Source organism: Apostichopus japonicus, chromosome 3 (genome assembly GCF_037975245.1).
Source record: "Apostichopus japonicus isolate 1M-3 chromosome 3, ASM3797524v1, whole genome shotgun sequence".
NCBI classification, from domain to species: Eukaryota; Metazoa; Echinodermata; class Holothuroidea; order Aspidochirotida; family Stichopodidae; genus Apostichopus; species Apostichopus japonicus.
The window spans coordinates 7,647,026-7,670,683 of NC_092563.1; the positions used below are offsets into that span (position 1 = coordinate 7,647,026).

General features: G+C 35.9%; 1 protein-coding gene across 2 annotated transcripts in view; it reads left to right on the forward strand.

Annotated features, from left to right (window-relative positions):
* The first annotated feature begins 3,112 nt into the window (after window positions 1-3,112).
* The window catches only part of LOC139961874 (thyrotropin-releasing hormone receptor-like), a 49,212-nt gene continuing 28,666 nt past the window's right edge, over window positions 3,113-23,658 (forward strand). The window contains exon 1 of one of the 2 annotated variants that reach the window (XM_071961501.1): window positions 3,113-3,272. The gene's annotated coding sequence lies outside the window, so the exon portion shown is untranslated. The remainder of the gene's footprint in view (window positions 3,273-23,658) is intronic. The other variant, XM_071961493.1, reaches the window with a different exon arrangement.

Sequence of the window (23,658 nt, forward strand, 5' to 3'; positions counted from 1 at the left end):
CAATTTATGGATAAGTTATATAGATTTATTATTTTGTATATTTCGTTCCAACAATACTTAAGTCTGTTCCTACATGCATTTTAGTTTCATGTATTAATTATTTATAAGACAGCAAAATGCCATTATTAAGTTAATTTACGTGTCGTTAGATTCGCTTTGACTATTCTTGATGTGAGTTAAATCATCAGAGATTTTATCTTTCTTCCTATGTTTTGCATTTCTTACTATAGACATTTATCATGAATATACCTCTTCTCGATCACCGTTTAATGAACCCTCAAATCTTTTCAACATGTTCGCTGTCAGAGTGTTTACTACTATATACATAAACTACTACATAAAAGCTTTGACCATGTCTGTCTTACGTCTGTTCCTCCTCATACATAAACAACGTATTGCATGGCGTATACTTGCGACATAAATCGCTGACAGGGTAGACTATTGTTGTCTAATCTGCTGATTTTCGTCAAGGTATATGGTTGTAAATCACTGATCCATATCCTTATTAATCCTGTATTCGACTGATCCATATCATAATTAATCCTGTATTAGACATTTAAGAAGGAAAATCGGGCTTCCCTATATATATATATATATATATATATATATTACTTTCATCACACAGTTGTCTAAACTAGGCCTATTGCATACTGCTTGGAACCACATGCATTTGTTAAAAAACAAAAATGACGCATGCGCAAATACGAACAAAGGTTTGTATCAAGGTTATCGGATTTTCATATCTGGATTAGTATCTCAAAACTAAGCATACCAACAGAGCCTTACACGTCATCGAAATTAGCATTAAAAACGTATAATGAAGATAAACATTTCCAACTGATTTTCCGATAAAGAGGGAACTGTTCATTGGTATGCAGTGTAGTATATGATCCTAACCTGATTCCTGTATCGTATAGTGTGTAGCTCAAAACTAGCCTTACTTGCAATAGCCTTAGACATCATCTAAACCAAAATTACCGTTGAATTTCCAATCTTAAAAGCGACAGAGAGAGAAAGAGAGAGAGGTGGAGAGAGAAAACATTGGCGACTTTTTCAAGTATTATATCAATATGCAGGAAGACCTAAACTGTTTAGACGGTCCCTGCATGTTACCTATTCTCTGATGAAAGATCATGAATAAAACATTATAATTTGGCATAGGACGTTTAAAATGATCTGCATGAGTTTTCGTTTCGTTTCATTTCAATATTTTCTCATCGTCAGAGGCATTTCATGATCGAAAAGTCACATTCTCATATTTTTTTTTTTTAAATATAAACTTGTTAATGTGATTGCTTTTTCAAATAATCTAAACAAACAACGATTTTTTAATTTTGTTTCCTTTTTTTTTAAATTTTTTCTTCACTTTGTTGAATAACCATTTATGAACGTGAAATGACATATCTCATAATGTACCCAGACATTTCTTGTCCCTTACGGCATTGTTGTGCTTTTGTTTTTGCTTATACAAGACATGATTAAGTTTGTATGCAAATGAGTTGTATATTTGATTATGCCGACAGGTGTGTTATCATTATCAGTTGAAGAATCCGAATATGAAGTTTTCGGCAACTAGATTTTCCTCCTAAGGGAAAATCGATTACTGTTTTGCTTAGATATTAGCTTTGCCTCTAATACATATTTTATTATTAAAAAAAAATTGTCCGGTATACCCGAGAATTGGGTTTGCCATGGTGTTACTCAATCCCAATTTTTGTGCGTTTCATTTTTTTTTTTTATAGTAAGACAGGAATTTTAAGAAGTCAAATGATCACATGTTGAGATAATTGTATGCCTCAATTTTTCCATGCAAACGTTATAAACCTACAAATAAATTCAATAGTAGTTCTTAATTTGTACCTGTATGGGAGTATAAGCGTGTATGTGCATGGATGGTGGGGGGGGGGGGGGTCGGGTGGAGGAAGGTTGGGGCTAGGTTGTGATGTTACGTATGACATATATATATATATATATATCTGAATATTCGTTGATACACACCAATAAAGATATCTATATTATATCTGAATTAAGTACGACAATATCTGCTCTGACAGCTTTTGGTTATTTACGTAAGCTAATCGAATTAATGCAAGTTACTCTGTAATTGGAAATACCTTTAATCCGTTTGCCTAAGATCGTGTGACGTCACAAAAAATGTCTTCTATAACGTTCTATCATGCGCTTGCCATTTGATACATTAATATACCGACTATGTTGCGTTGACTGTAAATATCTGCTGATTCGGTATTAATAAAAAACACTAATAAATCGCAAATGAAAGAAAGAGTACAGACCATACCCCCCATACCCCCCATTCCCCCACCCCCCAGTAAAGAAAAGGAGCTTCAAATCGAACTATAAGAAGAATTAAATTTAAAAAAAAATACAACAACCTCAACACGAGAATAAAACGATAAGTACGTTACACCTTCGTGACTTTACATCGATGAAATTCCAGCTTATACCTACAGCAGTGGCTCGTGATTATGACGTTAATTGCCATGGAAGATAAAACTTGTCAACTCTTTGAATAAGGTACGATATAGTTACCAATACAATCAATTAAACTCTACCCTTGTCCCATGCAGGTGCTAGTAACAGCAGCTGTCCTATTAATCAAATCAAGATATTTCTAAACCATCTTGATATATTATACACAAAAATGTGATATTAACTAATGGTCAAGCTGATTTAGTGTTAATGTTCATCACGTTTGTGACAGTGTAAACAATGGGGTGGGGGGTGGGTGGGGAGAGAAGGAAGGGGGAGAGGAATGAATTATGCTCAATGTTACAAGAACACGTTTTTTGACATACCTTCTTGAATCTGTTTTGATATTAAGTCGTGCTTGTTGTTAATATGATCCGACATACAGGCAATGATTGGCTGTGTAATGAATCGACATTATGGAATCAAAACCGTATGTCATCAGCGATCAGGTTACTTTGAAGACTTTTAACCGAAGCATATGATACATTTCATTGTAATATAGTTCGTTTACGCACTATATAACTACAGCGTAATAATGTATACAACGCGGAACGTTTGCAGCTCTTTAGAGTAAATACATTATAAGATACGATGAATTCGTGCTAAATGGCATTTATTGGTGTCCGTACATAATTACCGCTGCTCTCTATACTATACACTCGTTTAAATAATATTCACGTTATTCGTTCTGACTGCTCAGTTAAGAAACTATCGTGGTTAAGGAAACCTCTTCTACTATTTAATATCACCAGGGATCGTCTTAATGTACCTATCAATGAACAGTGAGTACACATTTCTAATTCTTTTTTTAAAAAGTATTATAAAAGGGTTAAATTTCTTTTCATATTTGTTTTCAAAAACGACTAGTCCAAATAATGTAAGCTGACAACATTATCAAAGGATATGTTTATATTTCCATCATTTTTTGTTTGTTTCAGAAAGTATGAACATTTGTGTTTTGCCTCATTCCCACAAGATCATTTGTAGGGCGGCCTCATATGTGTGTATGTATTTATATCATAGAAATATGAATTCATACTTACGGGTGGCAATAAACTATATTATAAGGCAATAACAAAATCGTTCTTCCGTTTAATGGAGCAAAATATCCTGCTGGGAAACATAAATTTACTTTTGGGAAATTGATGTTGTTTACGACGTTAAAACCGCATGTTATAAGCACATAAGTAAAAAAGTAAAATTTTAATTTTGTCCAAATTATAGTATCGCATGTTTCAGTTGAAAGACAAGAAAACGAAATTTGCCATCATTGTAAACGTTGAATTTTGAAGTGACAAAGTAACAAGAGATATGTATTTTGTGATGTATTATTAAATTTAATCGTAACTTGTTTATAGATCAATTCGTCGAATATATAAATCGTCAAATTTCTGAGCCACAGATGATTCTGGCAAAAGATTGTATATGTATATGGCGTTTATCAACATATACAATATTTAATACGTGCTCACTATTAGCCATCGATTACGATGATTTTGGGACGAAAGTTTTATTTGCTTTTGTGATATTCGAAAGCATAACATCCTATAATATAATTTACATCATGAAATTGATAGAGAAAAATTTAAAAAAAAAATCTAAATGTTTGAAGTATATGGCAGTTAGTAAAATACTATACCAGCGGTCGAGACGTGTCGAGATGACGAACTATTTAAACTAACATGGAACTATATTGTGTATAAACTATTCCCGAATGCTGGTGGGCGCATGTTACAAAACCTAGCAAGGTGTCCTGACCTTTTGTTTACGTTAATTTAATTAATACTGATTAATTTATTACTTAAAAATGTTAGTAATATAAGCGATACAATGCAAACTGTTGCTTTCATGTTAGTGGGTGCAAAAATCAAAATGCACTAAACAGTCACGGTATGTAAACAAACGTATTCTTCATATGTACCGTACAATATCATTGATTGCGTAGGCTCCAACATAAAATAAAAACTTATAGAAAATAAATTTAGGAAGATCTTGTAAGGATTTATGTTTCAAATATCTTTCAAAGATATACAAGTTCAAACTCATAAATATATAATAATTAGGATAAAAAGTATGTTATTGTTGCGTCGAATTTCACATTATTTGACATAACAAATATTAGGTGAGAGTATCTGATATATTCAGCCGTTATCGGATATATATGATGAATTAGGAAATGGGAAATTCGTGCGGAATAGGAGTTTGAGCTGGGTACTTAGCGTGGGTCTGTGTGGACTGGTGGGGAATGGGGGGGGGGGAGGTTCCCTCTTGCATGGACAGTTTCTTCAACTTTTTCATTACATAGATATTTTAAAACTACCTCTAAGATATTACTCCTCACGGTGTTATTTTTACGGTACATGGTACCGTTTTAGACATTGCTTTCTTTATATTTTCAAAAAATTAGATAGTAATAATAACAATTATATTACGAGATTGCCTATAGTCCAACTTTGACAATGTAACGGCATTCAATAATACAAAATATGGATTTAGCAGGGACAATTTACTGTTCTACACATATGGCATCATATATCATTGGGGTGGGGGGGGGGGGTGAAATACAAAGAGGTAGTTTTGTATACACCGTCATACCGGTACCGAACAATATCGAGAAACAAAAATCGATTTATAAAGCTTCTCGATCGAACATAGCACATAAATGTTAGACGTGTATTTTAAAGAAAGTTACCGTAACATTTTCTGAAACTGAATTCTGAAATAAGCTGCGGTAGCGCGATATGAAATAGCAATTTGTATATTAATAAATTAATATATTAATTGATATATGTATTTATTTTTAAATTGTTTATTATTTTCGCGTACACCACATGCATGTTGCAATAAATTCAAATGGGGTTTTCTCCTTCAGCGGGAAATAATTCATAAATGTAAAAATATATATATATATACAAAAGAGAAAGGTTGTGCTGTAAATAAATTTGTCAAATTTTTATCAGGCTGTTAACTTCGACAAAGCGTCTGACACTTGATAAAACTGAAGGAGACTTCTAATGATTATGTGACATTATGATTATGTGACATTATGATTATGTGACATTATGATTATGTGACATTATGATTATGTGACATTATGATTATGTGACAATATGTGACATTTACTTGACTTTACAGCGGGTTTTTCTGTTACTATAAATTGTATAAAACTCATGATCTTTCCTCGATATGAAAGTAGATTTTGGTGTTCTATAGACAATCGTAACAGGGCTACACCGATTATTAATCAATAAACAATTATTAATTAATTAATTAATTAACATACACCGATTATTAATCAATTTTCACTTATTAATCAATTAATCTACACGGATTATTAATCATTTAATCAATTATTTATCAATTAACTTACATCGATTATTAATCAATTATTTATCAATTAACCTACACCAATTATTAATCAGAATAAGATCACAGTTTATCACAAATTAAGAAAGAAAATTTCCTGGATTTCCTAAATTGATTAGTAGATAATGAAATGTATCTGATTTCTGGTCTTAACATTTTTTCTACAAGAGACTTTTCATATTATCAAGTAGAAATTAAAAGTATATAACTTTTGTTAAGATGTAGAGTGAATAAAACGATCTTGTGCCATGTCTGAACTTACATTTCCAATTATACAGCAAATACTCAAAAGTTCCAAGTTCTCGTTAAAACTAAACCAAATCCACGCAGCAACCGCGTTCGTTTTACGATTATATATGCATTCCAGGTTAATTTGTTTATTCTGACGGGGCGTAATTAATGCGCATAAATTGTAACACTCTAAGAAAAGGTATGTCCCCCGGAAAAGTAATTTCTTACAATATTAATGGACTAAACTCTCCACCGGAAGAACGACATCAATAATGGCATAAATCTCGTGAATTTGTAAACGAAAAAAAAAACAAAAATTAAAACAGTTTAACACTTCTTTACCTTCTTAAATACAGTTTTACAGTTTTACACTTTCTTGGATGAAACCATTAGTAACTATATATAGGAGTAGCTACAGTGTACTGTAGAATAAGATCAAATCTCTAAGTTTGAGTATATAGGTCCCGGGGAGTTTATATCTGTTCACAAGTATTATTAGTATAGAACGCATATCTCCTGAATAAATTAAAGAGTATCCATGCAATTAGCCAATCATATGCCTAGGTTATAGAGAGTTCTATCCATCTGATTGAAAGCACTTAATCAACTAGCTATGTATCACCAACGAGACTTGAAGATCAATGTCTTTATCAACACTGGTATACATTAAGTGTCATATGGTCATGTGGTCAATGCATACACAATTTATCCGATGATCTTTTTCAAATTTAATGTTTTCGTACCTTTAACAGTTAACAGAAGACATTGCATTAATTTATATTGTCAGCACCCACACGTCAAGCCTTGTTTTATTCAGGATTCCTCAACGTGTGAGGAGGGGCGGGGGGTGTGGGAGGAAGGGGCGGGTGTGAAAAGGAGGGAACGGGTGTGAAAAGTGGGGCGGGACTGGAAGGCGAAGTGCAAAAGGGGGTTAAGCAGAATCATTACGTAAAAGAAATTTCATTAGAAAAAATAAAAATATACATTAAAAATATACATCATGTGGTCAATGCATACACAATTTATCCGATGATCTTTTTCAAATTTAATGTTTTCGTACCTTTAACAGTTAACAGAAGACATTGCATTAATTTATATTGTCAGCACCCACACGTCAAGCCTTGTTTTATTCAGGATTCCTCAACGTGTGAGGAGGGGCGGGGGGTGTGGGAGGAAGGGGCGGGTGTGAAAAGGAGGGGACGGGTGTGAAAAGTGGGGCGGGACTGGAAGGCGAAGTGCAAAAGGGGGTTAAGCAGAATCATTACGTAAAAGAAATTTCATTAGAAAAAATAAAAATATACATTATGTGGCAGTTACCAGAGATGTGGAATACTTTTCGTTTTCTTTATAAATAGATTATGAATCCATGTTTTGTGGTCTGACGGCAAAGTTTCTTACAATTTTTGATGTTTCTAAGAGTGTCATTTAGTTGTTGAATATGCGCGATTTGTCAAGTTGACTGCAATAACTTGGGTCCCACTTATATATATAAATGTAGAGGGATGTAACGTACAGTGACGTCACGTGCGGTGATTGAACTCGAAGAGGATGCGAACTTGTTAGTTGGAAAGTACGTACAAAGTAATTAAGTCGTATAGTTTGTATCTATGGTTCTCGTTTTCAGTATTGCATCTTCTTAATTATAGGTTTCATAATACATGGGATTGTTATTGTACAGTACAACATTAATTGGATATCCCGCGTGAACGAGTTTTCTGTTTGGCAAATTAAGTCGTGCCTCAAAGGTATATGTCAAGTTTGATGTTACTTACTCTATGGGGGTCTATTCGATGACGTCACTTTCGTGAATGACCCCAGGAGAATTAAAAAAAAAAACGCGTGCTGGTATGACCATACATACAGTACTATGAACTCATGAGAACTAAAAATATTTTCTGTGATTGTTTTTGTCTACTTGGAACACACAAACAATGATGAGGCATCTTTCCTAAATCTGAAAAATGCTTTCTAGAAACATCGACAAACTTTCACAGTTGTGTCACGTGGACAAGTAATTTGAGACAGTTACGTACACCAGACATTATTCGCATCGGTGCGGCAACGGTTTTAGTGTCACAGTTCATTATTTGTGATGTCTCGTTTGTTAACTGGCCGCAGAGAGGAACGTGACTCTTGTCCATATTGTGTCAATGAGGTGTTACTTTATTACCCGCTCATTGATAAATGTCAGTCTGTAGTATGTCAGCAATTTACTCTGTTCAGAATGAGATGTATCAATAGGCTGTTCGCATGCACAACACTCGCTATCTTATAGACTCAATGTCTAATTCTATACTGACTTGAAAAAGGCCATTTACGTGCTACATTGGAACGCTTCGCAAAGTTTCTTTAGGCTAATTTCCCTTATCGTTGATACCTTCCGCCAAACACGCACTCTTACGCGGTAAATGCCTACACCACATCATTGGCCGTTGTGTATTTACAGAGGGAGTAAGAAATACCGTAAAGAACAGCGGCAGATTCCAGGCGTATGAAGATCCAGCGCAGAAGGCTTTGAATTTTATACAACAGACTCAGTGGGGTGCACACACTGGGTCCATTACTCCTTACTAGCTGTTACCGCCCCCCCCCCCCCCTGTTGCTGTATGGCACGTTGTGTTATGTGTAATTACAGAGGGAGTGAGTTGATACCATAATGAACAGCGGTAGGTTCTCAGCGTAGAAATATCCCATTAGTGTCTGAACTGGCATAACAACCTCGGAAGGGTCAATATGGCACATGTGGATCAATGTATTCCTCATTATTTGATTGATGACGGATTATGACATATTTTAACGTATAATATATATATATATATATATATATATATATATATATATATATATATGGAGGGAAAATGGTCATAATTAAAAACTTAAAAATAATATCAGTAAAAAAAAAGTCATTGCAAACAACCTGATTAGCAAATCAGCTAAATCGACTTGTAAACGATCGAGGCACTGATATCGCAACGAAGCCATGACACTTGACACAATATGAAACACATTTTAACGTTTACTTGTAAAACCTTTGAAGGCCGTTAGTCACTGAGTTAATTTATAAATTCAATTGATTTATTTCCAGGGACGAATGTCTACAAAGAAGCAAGCTTATGTAAACATCTAACAATCAAAGAAAAGATTTTAAAGAGCAATACGCGTTAAACATTGCCAAAAATTAGAAGAAAATGAAAAAAAAGCTCTTGAACTTTGGAAATATATTCAATTTTAAAGAGCCTGTACATTCAAATTTATCAAAAATATAAAAGATAACAAGAATTGCACGTTGGATGAACTTTTTAAATTGGAAATATACTACTTAAAAAAAAACGTAAAACACCCCGGAGAAATACATACAAGAAGAAAGAAAGACATGCTTTTCGGAAAGCACGTTTTAGTATTTGTCATTTACAATGTATATAGTATATGCTCTTGGCAACCGGAAATTGCTGACGGCGTCCCAACCCGACACAAGTATCTTCATCGCCTTGTGCTGTAGAGTATATGCCAAACTGTATAGCTTTACACGATACCGTAGAGCTAGTTTTCGTGGAAGTTTTTGAGAAAACACGACCGACGTGATCACCCGTTTTTTACTAACCATTTTTGGAGGGTATTCTGTCTTCAAAATCGTCGCTAAATCGATACACAGACAACCCTGTTTTAGATTTCTGTCATGATTTTGGCGTGAAAACTTATTATTATTCTTAATAGAACGCTTATGTTTTAATGTCGAGAACATGTCTTGCCTAGAGAGATTTTGGATCAAATTCCAAGTTTATCCAATTCTATAGAATTAATTCCTGAAATAGAAACCACACTGAAGACACGTAATGCAAATAGGTAAGGTTTACGGATCGACGCAAAGCATATTTAGTCTCTTTGTGAGTCAAAGAGAAAGGGAGAGAGCAAAACAAAAAAAGGAGAGAAATATGGAAGACGAGAAGTTTTATATTAAAGTAATATTTTATTGATCTCTTTCTGGGAACGAAAACATAGGGTCATACGCATGGAATAATACATGTAAGTTGGAGATGCACTTTGAAACGAAAAGATGTATCGAGTAATATGTACCAGCTCCCTGGTGTATCTTTGAGACTCACTGTGTGAGAAGCACTGTTCTGTAAACGATTGAATTAATATACATGTATTGAAATATTAATCAGAGCAGTTTGCGTTATAAATTATGTTGTATGGCTCGTGGTGCCCTTTCAGTGACGTCATCCTCACGTCAAGCTGCATGGACTCAGTAACTTCCGTATATATGCAGGCAGGGCGAGAGGGGAAGGGAAATGCATGGGGCTCGAGGTTAAATAGGCAGCCCGGGGAAATCTGTGGTAAAGAATAAAGTACATACCATTTTCATCAGTATATACTTGTTTACAGATAATGAAGACTTCAAAAAGGAGACCCGGTGACATATATATTTTTTCCAAGGGCCCATGACGCAACTGCACTTGTCAAGGGACATGTATAGTTTATGCAAGGGCCCTCATTGTCTCATGACGCCACTGCACTTGTCAAGGGACATATAGTTTTTTCAAGGGCCCTTTCTGGCTCATGACGCCACTGCACTTGTCCAATGACATACATTTTATTCCCAAGGGCCATTCCTGGCTCACGATGCCTTTCCACTTGTCAAGGGACATATATAGTTTTCCCAAGGGCCCTTTCTGGCTCATGACGCCACTGCACTTGTCAAGGGACATATATTGTTTTGCCAAAGGCACTGCACTGTCAAGGGACCTATATAGTATTCCCAAGGGCCCTCCCTGTCTCATGACACCACTGCACTTGTCGAGAGACATATATAGTTTTCCCAAGGGTCCTTCCTGGCTCATGACGCCACTGCACTTGTTAAGGGGAACAAAAAACTATGCTTATAGATTATCATTAGAAAAACTGCCATGTTCAGATTGGGAAATTTAGAGGCTATTGTTTAATTTCAAAATAACTCGCAGGGCTGACGTCAATATTAAATGTCCTTCACAACGAGAAGTTTAATGGCATATAAAACTATCATACTATATTTATAAAAGTATATACCATATACGAAGGGCATGTAGTTCTATATGTATACGTGTATAGTGTATTAGGTAAACCAATAAGATGAGCAACTTCAATTTACTAGAGGTCGCAAGTAGATACCTATGTTGGTCGAGGACCACAGTAATACCAAATATCCGTACATATCCTTAATAACTGGCTCTGATAAAGTGAGCTACAATATCCCTGCAGTTCTTTGCTACATAGTAAAAGTCCTACTACAGAGTAATCGAAATTGGGGCACGTTAGATATATGCCTACTGAATATTAATTGATATATTTTTTATTTGTACTCGTTGGACAATCAAATTTGCTCTAGTCGACTAAATTTGAATGAAAGCATATCATATAAGTATATAAGAAGGAATGAAATTCCCCGCTTTGCAGGCTTTATTAAGACCTGCATTTGATATATTAAACACACAGAGAAATGGACCCTGGGATGACGTAGGCTTGCAAGAAGCTGGTGAATTTCAGATATATATCATATATCATATAACTTACCTCCGCCAAGAGATGGTTGTTAGTCTCTGTACAGCACACGATCAAATCATTAGCGCTATACTGCTACAAATGAATATCTCGTTTATTATGATGAATACTTGAGTCAAGCCAGCAATGATGTGTTGCTTGTTATTCTTTAATTACCTCTTAATTCAAACAAACGATCTATTAAGTCATCCAGAATAACATGGTTGTCCTCTTACTGAAGAGATAAACAAACCAAGATATAGGGATGACATGCCGTTCATTGATGTATATACTCTCAACTGAAACGGTTGATGGGTTCGTAAAGCATCGTCGTGTGCAAGATTCCATGATAATATCCGGCAATTTCACTTAAACTCCCTTCAGAGTTTGACTCAAAATGATATAGCAATTGATAAATGAATATTCATGCATTGTTTTACAATGGTAATAGACACAAGTAGGTTATCTACCAATGACGATTATCCTTCTATTTGTACTAGGATGCAAAATTCGAGAAGAAAAACTCCGCAAATACGAATTTTCCAGTTTTAACTGTCTACAAACAGTTTGCGGCCATGCATACAGTATACATATTATAATACTTTAACACATACACATACATAGCGCAGTGTATTATTTAGTTTAAATGTATGTATGTAACTATATATATATCTATATATAAAGGCTATATGTTAATATATACATAAACATATTTACATATTTATATATATATATATTTGTATATATATATATATATATACAAACATATATATATATACATATATATATATATATATACATACAAACATATATATATATATATACATATATATGTATATACACATAAACTACTGTTATACTAGTGTAATATGTTGAGACTATACATAAATTCATCATGCACACAGGACATATATACGTAGCAGAACGAGAACAGTTCTACTTTTCATGTCCTCGTCATCTAGATCAGGTTGTGGTCAAGATAGTCCCTTCCCTCCGATTTGACCAGTTGTACATGTTTGCGTAAGATATGACCCGAAGCCAAAACAAATAAAGCACGTTATAGGTCGATAATATTGCAAATCTGTCAATCAAGTAATAGCTTTTGGGGCTCCATTTGGTTCGTTAACGCAAAATTACATTTGCACCTTTTAAAAATGGCCCAAGGAACCTTACAATATGTCGGTGTCATGGAGTCGATTTCCCTTATAAGAGACGATTTAATTATTCAAATCTAGATATAGATGACCACTGTTAGAAGCAAGTGCACACAAGTGTCGCTTAAGATCAATTGATTGATATAGCCAGAGGTCAAAGGGTGACCGGAAATATATGATTTCGGTCTATAAACAGCCATCTCTCACTCAAATTTAACAAATGCATCGCGGATGTTGTTGTGTCCCGTGTTTGAAATTCATTTCAAAATGGGTCATTGTTTTATCTTGAATGGTATTTTTTTTTAAATTTTACACGTAGAAGCAGTAGTATGAGTTTTTTTTCTAAATGTCTCGAAGTTTGTCTGATTTTCTAATGTTATCATTTGTTTCGGCCACTAGCTACACTTTTATTAATAAAATAGCTATCGGTCAATGACAGTTGGCTGACAAAGTTCTGTCAAATAATTTGTTATTACAAAGACGAACACTTTTCCAGCGATTAAAGGTGAGAGGTCTGTTGGTATAGACACTATAGTTATTTTCATGTAAGTTATATATATATATATATATATATATATATGTATATATATATATATATACACTCAAAAAAATGAAGTGTTAAATTTGAATCGTAAAGTGTTGAATTTAACACCCCACCCTGTTTGGATTAGGGACAACACCCACCGGGTTAAATTAACACTTCAGAAGTGTAACATAATATAACACTTTGCGAGTGTTGCCTTAACAACACCCATACAAGTGTCAAAATAACACTTCCTGGTGTTGAAGGTACACTACAGGGAGTAAAATTAACACAATAAAGTGTTCATTTGTTAAAACTTCTGGGTGTCAACATGACACTTCAGGAAGTAAAATTAACACCATAAAGTGTTCATTTGTTAGCACTTCTGGGTGTCAAAATTGCACTTCAGGGAGTATAATTAACACTCTAGTGCACATTTTTTGGCCTTCTGGGTGTCAAAGTTCTGCTTCAGTGAGTAGAATTACCACCATATGGTGTTCATTTGTCATCTGTGTCAAGATGATACTTAATGGACTCTCAACACACAATAGTGCTCTCTCGTTTATACTTCTGGATGTATATTTAACTGCTGGTTTGTAAAGTTTTACATGTTTATTATGTAACGCAAATACAATACTGTTATGTAAAATTTTGCCAGAAAAGTTTACATCGCACCCGTTTAGTAAATATTTTATACAGGTTTTAGGTTAATTATTACCTAGTAATTAGGTAAACAATATGGATGCATGTTTGAATCGCTCATAGCAGAAAGTTACATTTAAGAGAGAGCAAAATGCAATGACAACACAAACAATTCAGAATGTGGGATTTTCTACTCTACTACCTTCCTATTCCAGAGGTCCATTTATTATATCCCATTAAATGTAAAACGAACAATTTAGGCTATAAAAGTATTGTCTTGTGGAATTAAGTCAACTTAAAAGTGCCAACATTTTCAAATGCTACAGTGCAGTTACTTGGTCTTTATTTTTTTGCACATGCCTTTTGTTTCTAGATTAAAGACAAAGAAACAACTCTTCCCAAAGTCAATTTCAAATAAGCAACAACTTTAGAAAAATTCTGATCCATGGGATGAGAAAACATGGAGTGCTGTGTATGATGACTGCTACACTACATTGACTATGTCTTTGTTGTTGGCAAATGCCTTTTGGTATTCCAGATTAAACGCAAGAAACAACTCTTCTCAAAGTCAATTTCAAATAAGCAACAACTTTAGATATATGCTGATCCGTGGGATGAGAAAACATGGAGTACTGTCTATGATGACTGCTACACTGCAGGTACTTTGTCTTTGTTGTTGGCTCGTGCCTTTGGTATTCCAAATTAAACACAAAGAAAAAACTCTTCCCAAAGAAAATTCCAAATAAGCAACAACTTTACATACATTCTGATCCGTAAGATGAGGAAACATGGAGTTCTGTCTATGACAACTGCTAAACTGCAGTAACTTTGTCTTTTTTGTCGGCACGGTGAGCATAAAAATCTCGAATCTGGTTGCGTTTCACACCACCAGGCAACTTGTAGACAACTTTTTGGAAACATTCCCAGGCACCGAGACTTGCAATTTGGTATAATTCAGATTTAACAGGTAGAATAATTTGAAGCAAACATCAATGGCTTCATAAATGTCCTCTGGGGTAGGGCATGTCTCTGGATGATCACAAATGACTGCTTGGGGTGTATTTTGCTTCCTCCAAGAAGTTACACATATTGCTGAGGTCTTTCTGAAATCTTTTGCAAATAGAATTCCAAGTTGATGCTTCCTAAGTAACAACAAAGAAAAGAAAAGAAAATTCCCATCATAATGAAGTTGTGTTAAAACCTTCTTGGAGCATAAGCAGTTTTTTACATGTACCCCTCACAAAACATGAACATTCCTAAAAAAAATGCCCACAATTTAATCAGTTGTGATTCTAACTTCTTCAAGTACGTTTGAATCTAGAAAGCCAGATGGCCTATAGTGATTACTTGTCAAAACAGGAACTTGCATTAAACTTTCATCAGACAAGGAAGGCAACTTTTATAACCAATGCATCATGTTAACAATGCTTAAAGCAATGCTCACTCCCACTGTATGCAATTGTGTAGATTGATATGAATTATAACAGCTAGATCACTTCCATAAGATAGCTAAATTATAGTTGGGCCTAGGTCTAAAAGTATCACCAATCCACATCAGCTTCGGCCTACTTGCTACAACTTACAAGCTAAAATGGCAATTAGTGGTAATTATATATTGCATTACATGAATATATGTTTATCCCTTATTGAACATAGTACCAGCGTGCTCTATAGGCCCATGCCCGATGCTATTTAAAATGCATTGTCTTGAAATAGCCTAAGTATACCCTACTACTTCTAGTACTAGGCCTAGGCCTAGTAGTACTACTTAAAAAAGTGACTCGCAGGGTATACGAAGTTACGGTTAACGCACAAAAAGGAATAGAATGCACTAGATTACAATAAAGGCCTAGACCAAAGTCCTCCGTCCGTCCGAAGGCAATTCCGTTTAATGTTTACTTGTATGTAGGCTACACTGATTCGTTGACAATTATGAGTTGACTATGACAAACAGCAGCTAGCCTATTATATTAACTTATAGTATGACTTTAACGTTAGGTCTACGTAACGCAAGCGATTCAAATGCATTCGTCTACCCAGCTTAGTCGTGGGTCTCTAAGCATATCTCGTTCTTGTCACGTACACTTACATCATATCAAAACATACCTTCGAATTTTTCAATCAATTCTTCCAGGCCCCAGTCTCCTATAACGTCATTTTCATGCCATTGTAGCTCGTTATCGCACACTGAGTACGTAACGTTTTGTGGCTTGAACGTATATATGGCTGTGGTTACTATAGTACATTTAGTAACGATAAATGTCGACAAACTGGTACAAGTATTGCTAGGTACGGTAAATGGATGTTCACGGTACGGTGGTACTTACACTAAGAATCCAGCTGACGGGAGGTTTGACCAATCAGAATACTCGAACTGAAAGTACACTTCTGCAGGTGTTAAAAAATTCACGCTACATAAATTATGTAACCCTACTCAGGGTCAGAGTAACCCTTCAGGTGTAGGGTGAACGGCTACACCTGGAAAGTGTTAAAATTCAACACTCCATTTTTTTGCGTGTATATATATATATATATATATTGAATAAATAAAGAATAACACACCAGAAAAATTCCACTTCACGACCAGTTTCGTCCTTTTGGGACTCATCAGGCGAAAGAAGGAATCGAACCCCGGGATCTTGTGTCACAGACTGAAGTCCGTACCACTCGACCACAGTGATTCTACTGATACAGATATAGATATATATAAAGAACTGGCACCAAATTGCTAGGATGTCAAATAATGGTTACAAAATACCCAATAACATTCAGCGATAACTACTCCTTCCACCGTTTTGTCTCTCCAGAGACCAATGCCATCTGGATATAATTTGGGGTATCATCACCTCCTGAAAAGTACATTTATTAATAAGCTTATATGCTATTAATTTGATGGGGCTAATATTAAAGGTCTTCAAAAGCGGTGTCACCATCGCAATCAAAATGATGAAATGCCCTGGCTTGATATCACCTATACTGGTCGGACTATGGCATATTTGCAGGGTGCATTAGCGAAAACGCCCCTAACATGTTCATGATTCTTGTCTTAACTATTTTCTCTTGATATCGCTTCATTTATGACATTTGAAAGAAGTGACAACGTTGATAGATTAATTCACAGACGATTAAACGATTAAAGCATAAAAATATAAAACAATCAACAACATTGAATGTCACCCTCAAAATGTCATGGACATGGTAAATTAGGGAGAACTGATTTAAAACAACAGTGTCGCAAACTTATAATCAAAGGATTGATAAAATGCTCATTTTTTTCAGCGTAATAATCGCAACATCAGCCTTCTAAGCTGGCAAAGTTATGATTGTTTATTTCATAATTTAGTTAAACATGAGTTCTGTAAAAGAAGATTCTGAATGTGGTATATGACGAGGATTAGGTTTGTTATTGTAAATGGTCCGAGAAAGGAAAAGTGGAAACCGGAGGGTCAGGGGGAGGGGGGGGGGGCATGTCTTTCAGGCACTGGGATCAATTAAGAATGAACCATCGACTTTATTGCTGTCCCATGTTATTTAGTCCTATTGTTGACTTTCTCATACAATGTGGTATTTTTTTGGAATATTAGCTATGGCTTTTAGCGATCATTGAATTAACATCCTAATTAGAACTTAGTTTTCCATATAGGGACGTTTTGATCATGTGCATATGTATGAATGCTTTGGGCATAACATAGACTAAACCTTGCAAAGATGACGTCAGTCTTTGTCCTTGTGGCCAGATAAAATTTCAAAAAGTATTTAAATATTGATATTTTCCTCATGAAACAAGCTTTACAAAGTGCGCTAGGAACTATACAGAACTATATTTCTTGTAAGATAGCCATAGCCATTTCAATATGCAGAGTCACACACAATTCCCAAGAGGGAGAAAAATATAGAATTTAACTGGAAATATCGAGGTTTCTATTTATACTCGGTTGGTCCATTGGAAATATTAGCTTACAAAATAATTTGTTTTTATAGGTTTCTGGCCTCCCGTATCCTTTGAATTGACAGTTTCGTTATAACTTCGGTCCCCTGTGTTTCTCCAAATTCTTGCCAAATCTACTAGAAATTAATCAAAATGTGATAGCAAAACGAATAAAAGTACCATGTTAGACTCTTGTGTTATGAAATAATAAAGATTTAGCGTTTAATTATAAATAATTCGTACTATAAAATGTCGACATATGAAGTGTGACTCTTCACGGCTTCGGTGCAATCGCTGATTTCATCTCGCAAGTTCCGACAAGAGTTGGATTTATAATGTGATCCGACCTTCAAATAAGGCTTCCGTTCAGTGTCATGCCCTATTGACTAACGATTAAAGTTGGCGATGTGCAACTATGCGTGGCGCGTGCAAATGAGAAACAACACCGACTCCATGTGCATCTCACGCTATAGCGCACATATGTCAGCTATCGTTAGTTCATACTTTGACGCATTGCGGTTAGCCTATATATAGTTCACCTGTCCAAGGTAGCATAAGACTCGAGTTCAAGGGTTTTCAAATAATTTGATACAGAGCAAAAAAAAAAAAAAAAATTGCCGGAACAATATGCTAAAAAGACTCAAAATCTGAGTACTTAGATTGAACAATTTACAAGGGAGGCCGATAGGGATATCATGCATTAGGGTCCACGTATCTCTACAATTAAAAGCAATATTGTGTGATTATTTTATTTCCTAAATGCATCAGCGGCCGGATGTGGCAGGCGCGTTGCCTTTTGAGAACCCATGTATTAGACGAAAAACTAAAAACTTCTTGTTCCTTTCGAAAAGTTTAAGGTAGCCTATACCTGGTGATGCACTTCCCACCCAAACTGTATATACGTTAAAGTAATTCTGTAAACATGTTGTTGGCTTGGTTTAACAGACGTGGAAAGGGATGTATCCGTTATTTAGGTACCCGGCTTATTGGCTACAGTGCTTGTGAGTAAAGCACCACTTGGTGAACAGCCACGGAGGAGGGTGGGGGGGGGGGTTGGGATTAGTTATATTAGGTATCCCAGGTGTGTTTTGTTTGGGGATTAGGACAACCCCCAGTTAGGAGAAGGGGGTTGGGATAAGTTATATTAGTTATCCCATGTGTGGGTGTTTTGTTTGGGGATTAGGACAACTCCCAGTTAGGAGGAGGGGGTAACGATTAGTTATATAGTTATCCCAGGTGTGGGTGTTTTGCTTGGGGATTAGGACAACCCCCAGTTAGGAGGAGAGGGTTGGGATAAGTTATATAGTTATCCCAGGTGTGGGTGTTTTGATTCGGGATTAGGACAACCCCCAGTTAAGAGGAGAGGGTTGGGATAAGGTATATTAGTTATCCCAGGTGTGGGTGTTTGTATTCGGGATTAGGATTACCCCCAGTTACGAGGAGGGGGTTGCGATTATTAATATAGTTATCTCAGGTGTGGGTGTTTTGCTTGGGGTTTAGGACAACCCCTAGTGGGGTCCTCGTCCATGCTTGGTACTCGTTTTCTCGATTATCCGTAGTTGTGTCATGCTACTTTATTTGCATTACATTCTCTCCATTGAAGACAACACTACCAGACGGTTTTGTACCTCATGACGTCATCTGAATCCCAGGGGTATTCACACCTTATATACACAATGCCACCTCTTCTGTTGCTTCACCTAAATCCATTCGATCCTCGGGAATAAATGAGAACCTGATAAATTGTAAAAATCCAGTGAGGCGGTTTGTTTTATCTATGTTTATATGGATTTCATTGTATGATAATTTGTGGGTTAAATGGAGACTACATGTACTCAGTCTTAACTCTGTGATGAGTAAAATGATAGCGTCAAGGTAAAACGTAGAGAAATTCCAAATTTGAGGCAGGAAATTTGTCAAGACTTGCCAATCCGTCTTCATATTGGTTCCTTAATTTTCGAAGAAACCTCAGAATTAATGTCGACAAGAGGTTAAGATCAGCGGTATTCTTTCAGTGTAGATGTTCTAGCCCGTTTCTGATCGAAATGTCACAAAGATTAACTGAATGACAAGAGAATTGAACAAGTAAAGTGACTGTGACATGCACTGAGAACGCTTGCAACATACAGTCTATATAGTAGCAACCAAGAGGTCTTGATTCATGGCGATCAGTAAACTATTTTGACATTCTCCCTGATATTTAAAGGTGAGAGGTGTTTTCTCAGTGCCACCAGAGCAGATAATCGGTTCTTAAGACATAATAGAATGGCCGGGTATCCGAGAGTCATTTGTTTACAACTATAGTCTATCAGTTAACCATTTTAATTTTTCCAAAATGTTGCAAGGTGACCATCCATCCATCCATCCATCCATCCATCCATCCATCCATCCATCCATCCATCCATCCATCCATCCATCCATCCATCCATCCATCCATCCATCCATCCATCCATCCATCCATCCATCCATCCATCCATCCATCCATCCATCCATCCATCCATCCATCCATCCATCCATCCATCCATCCATCCATCCATCCATCCATCCATCCATCCATCCATCCATCCATCCATCCATCCATCCATCCATCCATCCATCCATCCATCCATCCATCCATCCATCCATCCATCCATCCATCCATCCATCCATCCATCCATCCATCCATCCATCCATCCATCCATCCATCCATCCATCCATCCATCCATCCATCCATCCATCCATCCATCCATCCATCCATCCATCCATCCATCCATCCATCCATCCATCCATCCATCCATCCATCCATCCATCCATCCATCCATCCATCCATCCATCCATCCATCCATCCATCCATCCATCCATCCATCCATCCATCCATCCATCCATCCATCCATCCATCCATCCATCCATCCATCCATCCATCCATCCATCCATCCATCCATCCATCCATCCATCCATCCATCCATCCATCCATCCATCCATCCATCCATCCATCCATCCATCCACCCACCCACCCACCCACCCACCCACCCATCCATCCATCCATCCATCCATCCATTCGTCCGTCCGTCCGTCCGTCCATCCATCCATCCATCCATCCATCCATCCATGTTAAACAAGTCTGTGACAACGTGTGGATTTGAAGCCACGTAAGTTTCGTTTATCGTTATTCTTATTTTTAATATTTACTTTTGAATTTATATTAAAACAAAGCAGGTATCAGTTACTGGTATTTTCCAGTGTTTTTATATACCGTACTATTGCTGCTGCATGACCGAATGCATAGTTTAGATGTAATAGACGGATAGAAGTAATAACAGAAAGTTGGATGTTTCGTTTCGCTTTCAAGCTAAATTAACAATTCTTGTAACTTTAGACTTTTAGACTATATAGTCTCTCATTGATAGATCGACCAAATGATTCACTCTGAATGTGTCGGTGAAGACGTCTGTATGCTGGACAAATGACTCGTGTACTAACATGTAAATCGAATATATTATGCCAGATACCAAATAAATCCAATGAGGCAACTAATATCTCCTTCTGTATAGACATTCTATTCATAATAATAAAAATAATAATAATAATAATAATAATACGACTTATAATGCGCACACACCACTCAAAGAATGTTCATGGCGCAATTGACAATTAGAAATGATACAAATAATACAAAATAATACAAAACAATGACAGAAGAAAAACTTAATGTTTCAAGATTATAATAAAGCTTTTGTCATTAAGTGGGATTTGATGCTCTTCTTAAAGTTATAGAGAGTAGATGCTTGTCTGATTTTAAGGGGAGTTGGTTCCAGAAGCGAGGGGCAGAAACAATAAATGACCTACCCCCCCCCCCAAGAATGTTTGGACTTAATTTCAGATAATTAAAATTGAGAGCTGGATCTCAGATTACGAGAGGGGACATAACATTCATAACATTATTGCACATTACCGGTACGATCGGAAGGTATTAACAGTGCGATAATCTGCAGAGGAATACTTAATGTTTCGCATTGAGTCTTTATCTTTATGGCAAATTAGCCTAGGCCTTCAAAATACACTCTGTCGGTTGTTTTATGGCTAGGATTAGACTTTCAGCTGATGAACGTGCCCAGTGTTAATACACTAAACAATGTCGATTGTCATTTTCGATTTCCGTTATTTGCTTTGACACTTACGGAACAAAGTGACAAGATATATCTTGTAATGAGAACCTGGCATCATAATAACAAAAACCAATAATGTCTTTTAGTAAATTAAGGAACCCTGTTGAGCAATATTCATACCTGATATCGAAAGCGCTATTACGAGGGTTTGACTCTGTATTCTTATTGGAATGTAATAACAAGTATTTCAAATTGGAAAATATCCAATAATTAAGAGGGAAATATGGAACCAATTTGAATAATATGTCTTCCTAGTATCAGTCTTGTTGTTGACTTGTAGATCGTATATATGTCATTATATCTATAATTAATGTAACAATATTCCGACGATCCAAGATAAAAATCTTCTTTTCATCAGAACAAAAAATCCTCGAATTACCGAGATAACCAGATTTAGTTTACAAAATGACGTTACATAACGTTGTTTTATGGACGTTCTTTACATAATGACGTTACGTAACTTTGTAAAGACGTTATCTTGAACTAATCACGTTTTATCCTATATAGAAAAGCAAAACATCTTTATCTCAATCGAATGTAGTAATGACGACCAAATAAAAACAACTTAATATAAAAATAAAGGATTATTTTGTTGCCATTTAAATGATCAATTAACTAACGGATACTTGTTGCTTTTTTTTAATCATTTTAACGACCCTTCCACCTTCCTCCCCAAACCAACAAAGTTGTCGTTTGTTCCCTAACTCATCCCTCGATCAAAATCTCTTTCGAGAGATCTTCAAAGCTTCCTGCGTTCGATGAAACGAACTTCCAAATAGATGTGACACGCTTCTCCCTCTCGAAGGTCCTCTTAGACGCTAAAAGCATCTCTATTCTACAACTATTGTTTCATTTAATTTCTTCAATGGTTATGACGTCACGGCAGAAGGTCAATAATTTATACACTCTATAGACTACTTCTCCCGCAGAGCCTTTCAAGTCGAAGACAAATAGGGGGATTGATTTTAAAAGTAATGGTGGCGTGTAACGTTTTTTCTTTCATTTATATACTTTGCATTTAAGAGCCATAATTGGCAAATCTCGCCTCCACTTTTCTTATACTTTCGGTTGAAATGTCGAACAATAATGGCACAAAACTGAAATTTAAGCTCGCAAAACAAATACTATGTATGTAACAAAAGAATCAGGGTAAACGTAGAAGATGTTTTATAGTACAATAGATCAGCCGGAAGTTTCTGATTGTTAATTTCCATTATCGATTAAACGTTTCTGATAGCCTTTAGCGTTTAATTGCTCGTCCCTTAACTAAGATTAGTTAGCATTCTGTCTCTCCGTTCGTTTCTACAATCAAAGTTAGCTACTTCTGTTTTAGAGTATCGATTAAGACTTGCCGCTTTTTGAACTTTAATTTAGTCAAATGGAACTGCGGTGAATATCAAATTATTTCGGGAGTTTCCATGATTTTATCAACGTTGTAGCCATGGAAGGATGCAGTTGGGTCGGTTTGGTGGGGGAGATGGTGATAGAAAGGGACCGTCCATCACAAAGTCAAGAAAACTCTCCCAACCGTTCCCCAGACAATCTCCGAAAGATGTACTTCCTTGGAATTGTATTAGACACACACATGTCTAGGTGAAACATTTTACAATTTTGTGCCATTATACTGGAAAATGTTTGATGCCCTCCCCTTACTCCTCCTAA